This window comes from Solea solea, chromosome 11 (assembly GCF_958295425.1).
Source record: "Solea solea chromosome 11, fSolSol10.1, whole genome shotgun sequence".
Classification (NCBI taxonomy): Eukaryota; Metazoa; Chordata; class Actinopteri; order Pleuronectiformes; family Soleidae; genus Solea; species Solea solea.
Window position 1 is genome coordinate 11288516 of NC_081144.1, and position 5911 is coordinate 11294426.

Here is a 5911-nt window from a genome sequence, read left to right on the forward strand (position 1 = left end):
AGACAGCTCCATAATAATAATAATAATGATGAAGGGAAGTTCTCACCCACACGAGGCTGCCCAGATTCTCACTTGGCTGTTGGAAAGACAGACTACGACGATGTGTGTGTGCGTCGTGTGTGCAGGTGGGAAAAGTTGGGAGTCAACATGTGTTCATGCATGCATGCGTAAATGTGCAGAAGGGAAGTCATCTTCTCGTCAGATAAAAGATGTTTACCCCTCTCTCCACAGACGAACGAACAAATCCTCTCCATCCCTTTTCACTTGATTGGCTAATTGACTAAGATGATGAACATGATGTCACCAAATGCCACCACAGTGCTGCATCCAATCCTATCAAATGAAGAAGGTAATTAAGCAATGCTCTCCCCACCATTAGCCAATTACCTCAATGGTCGTCATTCACAGGGACATTAATGTCCGACAGCTTGCAGTCCATAAGGGTGAGTGCTATAGGCAACATGTACATACAGTATACTATAAAAAAAAAACACACGGTCAGTTGGATGTGCAGTCATTTACAGAGAAACAAAAGCAGCATCAGCTCAGAAGCTCTTGATCTAAGTTAGAGTGTCAGCTTTTTCATCTACATCTAAATTTGAAAACTACATTTAGGACCATGTGACCACAACAAAGGCATTCAAAACACCAGGCAATGATAAAAATCACATTAAATCAATTGTATTAATATAGCCCAAATGATCAATTCATAGTTTGCCTTGGTTTGCTTTACAGTTTGAACATAACACTATATCCTTTCTCCTTAGACTCTTGGTTTAAAAAAAACCCATTAAATATTTGAAAAAAAAAAAAAACAAACTTGCATTTGTACACAATTACAACAATAAAGATAGCAGCAGGTGATGATGTGTTTGATGACACAGTACATACAATAATAGTAGTACTACAGTAGACATATACGTTAGTAATAGTGGTACTAAATACTTTTCCTTTACCTTAACCGCTGAATGATTTTTTTTTTTTTCATGGAAAAAACTGCGACGGAAGAGCACAAGGACTCTGAAGCACCAAGACTGCAGGGGAAAGAGTCAAATCATGGATATGCATTTGTGAGACATGAATTTAATCATGAATTACATAAAGATAGAGAGGAAAGCAAGATGCTCACTGTGTACAATATCTCCAATAACTGTTTTGTGAGGTTATGCTTATAAACTAGATTGATTTAGTCTTATTTAACTATATTTGGCTCCTGTACACTGTAAGACATTTTTAGTCTGTTCAACTTGCAAACGGAAGTTCACCTGCTGCCTTAGAATTGCAATTCAACTCAACTTAAGCATTATCCTTGTTTTGACTAATAAACTCAAGTTAATAAAGTTGAGTAAAGTGCAGTGGTATAGTTATCTCAACATTCTTCTATTAGTTATAAAGTTGATTCAACTTTCAATCGCTTTGTGGTTCAACTCGTTACAGCAAGTTCAAACAAATAAATATCCTGTATTTACAGAGATTTAAAAGTCACTTTCTGCATTATAATAAATTACAATTTCAAGTTGATACAACTATTTTATATTGACACAACTTGTCCTATCAAGTTAAGAAAATTTTAATTTCATATTTGTTTTAATTTGAATGTCTATTTTATTTTGACTGATGCTATCAAGCTTAATGATTTGAAATAATCACAATCGACTCTTGCAGCTCTTGCAGTCATTTATTTGAACCACGTTAAACAGCAGCTTAAAAAACAGCTGTGCTAACAAAACCAGCCAAAATGTCTAAACCACACCAAAGACAAGTTGTTAAGTATCATACATTTCCACATTATAATTTGGCCCAATGTGGTGTGGGTACTGGAGGTTCAGGCAGTATGTTGCTCCCATCAGCATGGCAAAGCCTGTGGGCACATCCTGTAGGTCATGAAGAATGATTGTCTCTTATACCACACCACAGCCACGTTGAAGATTTTGAGAGCAAATGCACCGTGCCGAGATTCCTCATGTCCAATTAACAGTCCAACCTGCATTCCTCTCATCAAGGGTTTCTCCATGAGCCTGATGACGAAGATAAAGACAATTAAATTATCATAAAAGGAAAACATGTTTTTTTTTTATTTTTATGAACGTCAAAATATACTGATAGAACAGTTGTGACATCTCATTATTTTATCAATACTTAAAAATTTTACAGACATAACCCCCTTTAATACAGCCTATTGAGGGCCAGGTTGCTGCATCTTTCTTAAATTGTACTGTTTTGTATAACATGTACTGATGCTGAACAGTGGTTGAACCTTTATTCTGACAAGGTCTGCACTAATACTCAATCTCAAATAAGATTGAGATACAGTCTGACATTAGCCAGGCTAGTCCTCCATTTTATTACTGTAAATTCTGTGTAGAAGATTTTGTTAAATATGTTAAAGACTGACAGTTTCAGATTAGTCCTTGGTAGTTGGAATATTGTATATATTTTAATTATGGCAAAAAAAAATCTGTATAAAAGACTAGGGCTGCAAATAACAACTATTTTAAAAATTCTTGATTAATCGTTGTTTCATCAATAAAATGTCAGTAAACATTGAAAATGTTGATCAGTGTTCTTCAAACCTGGAAATTATATTCCCAGTGAATATTCACATTTAAGAAGCTGAACAATCAGAAAACTTATTTTTTCTTATTTAAAGAAAAATACTCAAACCGATTAATCAATTATCAAAGTAGATGAAGATTAATTTATTAATCGAGTAATTTCTCCAGCCCTAGTAAATACATTGACTTACATCACACATCCTGATTACATCTGACGAATCCTCAGCCAGATCAAGTAAGGCAGCTGTTCTTTTGTGTTGGTTTGTGTCCTACACAAAAAAGGCAAGAGTATGTAAATGCAATAGAATCCTCTATAATCATCTTATTTTGGTACATACTTATAAGAAATTAGATTTGTTTTCCTGAACAGTCCATACCTCCTGTTGAAGACACTGTAGAACACTGCTCAGGTTTGACCTCCTCTTTGATGCCACCCCAGCTTTGTAGAGCTCCAACAGACTTGCCATTGTGGCATCTAGTCCTTCCAGAAATGACTCCAGCAGGTTTTTGGTGACAACTCTGTCGAACTCAGCACTCAGCTGAAACAAATGACAAAATACAGAAAAGGGGGCATGAGAGAAAGAAATTGGAGCTGCATAAAGCTTTATAAAGACAATGAAAATACACTAAAGGCTCCTTGCGCACTGAAGAATGGACAAAACTTACATTTCCACTTCATTAAATGCCCATTCTTGCAGATATCTGAAAATCGGGAAAAACATACAGTATATTAATTGTTTATCTGTAGGCATATTACACAACATTATCAACACATTTACTTTTGTTTTATGCAGTGTTGCTGTTGGTGACGGAGACAATAGACTGATTTAAATTAAAATGTAATGTAAAATCCTTAACTATATCATGAGTGTGACTACCAGTCCCACAGCATCACTGACCCTCCTCATACACCCTTTTTCTGCTGGCTAAGACACACGTCAACAGACGGAACCAGTTTAGTCTACAGCAACATTCGTTTTAATTCAATAGTGACTGACGGAAACATCAGGTGATTACTAGTGTTGTCAAAATAAAAATATTTAATTGCGATTAATCACATTAATGTCATTGTTAACTCGCAATTAATCACACATTTTTTATCTATTCTAAATGTCCCTTGATTTATTTTTGTCCCATTATTTTTCTCATTTCAAAGCTCTTATCAACATAGAAAAGTGGATCAGCTTACTTTCTGCAAATGTTTTTTTTATTTTAAACAATATTGGCATATACTGTAGTGTAGGGCTGAACAATTAATACAAATGTTATTGAAATAGCAATACAGCTTACTGCAATTTCAAATTGCAGGAGACGCAATATTTGTTCAAGCCAAAATGTGTCAAAATATTATTTTAGATTAATTATTATTACACATCTTATTCTACGAAGAGACATTACATAGCACATATACATACATGATATCAGACATACATTAGCCAGCCGCAGGTGAATATCTCTGTCACCCTGCATATTTTTGAGTTATTCCTCTTATTGTGCGAGCCGCACAATAATAAGAGAGGCTGTGTATCACCCTGCAGTGCTGTGAATAAAGTGCAGTTCTTCAACGCAGACAAAGTCCCGTGATTTAGTGTGTTGCTGCCGTAACGAGCTAACCCGAGCTAAAGGAGCTAGCGGTCTTTGGACGTATCCTTACTACGGTTTGGGGGGGTCAGCCAGCTTAGTTGATAACACTGCATACATCATTACTTGGATGTAGGGAGTGCGGCGAGAAATGATCCAGGCTGTGTTGGATACGCAGAGCCCGCTTGGAGACGGAGGAGCGCTGTCATCCACTCAAAACGTAACGTTCACCTACTACTCTTTCCGGTCTAGCTATATCCGGTGTGGTGTTGTAGTTTTTTTAACGTTACTAGTTGTTGCAACAGTATGTGAAAAAACTACAAATTTTGCTCGGCCAAAAGGAACGTTGATCTCGCGATAAAAAAAATTGCCGCCGTTAAAATGAGGTTTGCTTTTACGCCGCTAATTACGTGTTTAACTGACAACACAGGTTTACATTGGAAAAAAAAATTAAAATTAAACGAAGGTCTGACGCAAATGAAGGTCTCATCTCTCCGTCTAGCTAAAAACCAGACATATTAAATATATATAAAAACGGACCTAATTGGTTAATGTTTTTGAATTATGTACTTTTTTAGAAAAGGCGCGGTTAAGGAAATTTGCCCACAATGAGTCTAACAAGGTCACGGTAGTTAGCTTATTATCGACTTCAATTAAGTTTTCAGCTACAGTTAAAAACTAAAATCTACATTCAAACATCATTTTAAACAACATTAAGATTGATTTACACATACTTAATCAAAAGATATATATAAAAACTCACCTTCGGTAAGGTAAATCAGTAGGAAAGTTCCTCTCCTTTAGGGGTCCTGCTGCTCCAACTCGATGAGAAAATTAGTCCGCCACTATTCACAGGTTGTTATCAGGTAGCGCTGCATATTATCCATCCGCCATGGAAAGTAGTCCTCTTTTGTTTACCACTTTTTTCTATATTTATAGATTATAGATTCATAATTGTGAACACAAAACTTAGCTGTATGTGCAGACAGGTCATTTTATATACCTTTAAACTTTGCCATGGTTTAAAGACGATTTTCTTTCAAGATTAAAAGTAATAGCTGCTTTTTTTTCCCATCTTGCCACCTGCCATCCCCCCTCACCCCTGCTCAATGAAAGCCCGCCCTTTTCACCACCCACGCACAATTTAATCATAACTCAGAAATTCTAGTTAAGTGAACACATCAAGATCATCAATTGTCAACACAACATAGAACTTAAAGTTTAAATTCAGAAAACGTGCAAACTTAAGTTTAAAATCCAAAACTTGTCAGAGCTCTTTGAGTTAAATAGAAGTATTAATTTGACATAACTAAAAGGGGCTGTAGCGTTTTACAGTGTATATATTAATGTTAATATTAACAAATTCTGCAATATATTAAATTAGATTACCATACTTTTTTTAAATGGCAACATTCTTTAACCAAGACAGACAGACCTTTTTTTTTTTGGTACAAACCTCATATTTGACTTCTTCATCCCAGCAAATGCAAGCTTCCTTCATGCTGAGCTTGCCTGTGGTTTTGATGAATTAGCTGTTGTGCACATTTCCATAGCTCCAAACACAAACGTACAGTAAAAGAGTTGCCACTCTGTTGCTCCCACTTTCTCTCCTGTAACAGAAATCCTGTTTCCAGTCACCATATAATTCCAGTCCTTTCACATTTCTGTTTTCTCCCTGACTGAAGTTGAGCAACTTGGAATGCAACTCAACACTTGACTGGAACATGCATTTCTGTTACAAAAAAAAAGAAAGAAAAAAAACCCAGATGAGAAAA

At 35.8% G+C, this 5911-nt stretch overlaps 1 long non-coding RNA gene across 1 annotated transcript; it reads right to left on the reverse strand.

The window, feature by feature from the left end:
- Positions 1–1664: 1664 nt before the first annotated feature.
- On the reverse strand, positions 1665–4982 carry LOC131468762 (uncharacterized). Its single transcript, XR_009241737.1, has 5 exons — positions 4900–4982; positions 3222–3257; positions 2933–3094; positions 2747–2824; positions 1665–2018 (listed from the first exon to the last, which is right to left on the reverse strand). It is a non-coding gene; the product is annotated as an uncharacterized LOC131468762 (long non-coding RNA).
- Positions 4983–5911: the final 929 nt, after the last annotated feature.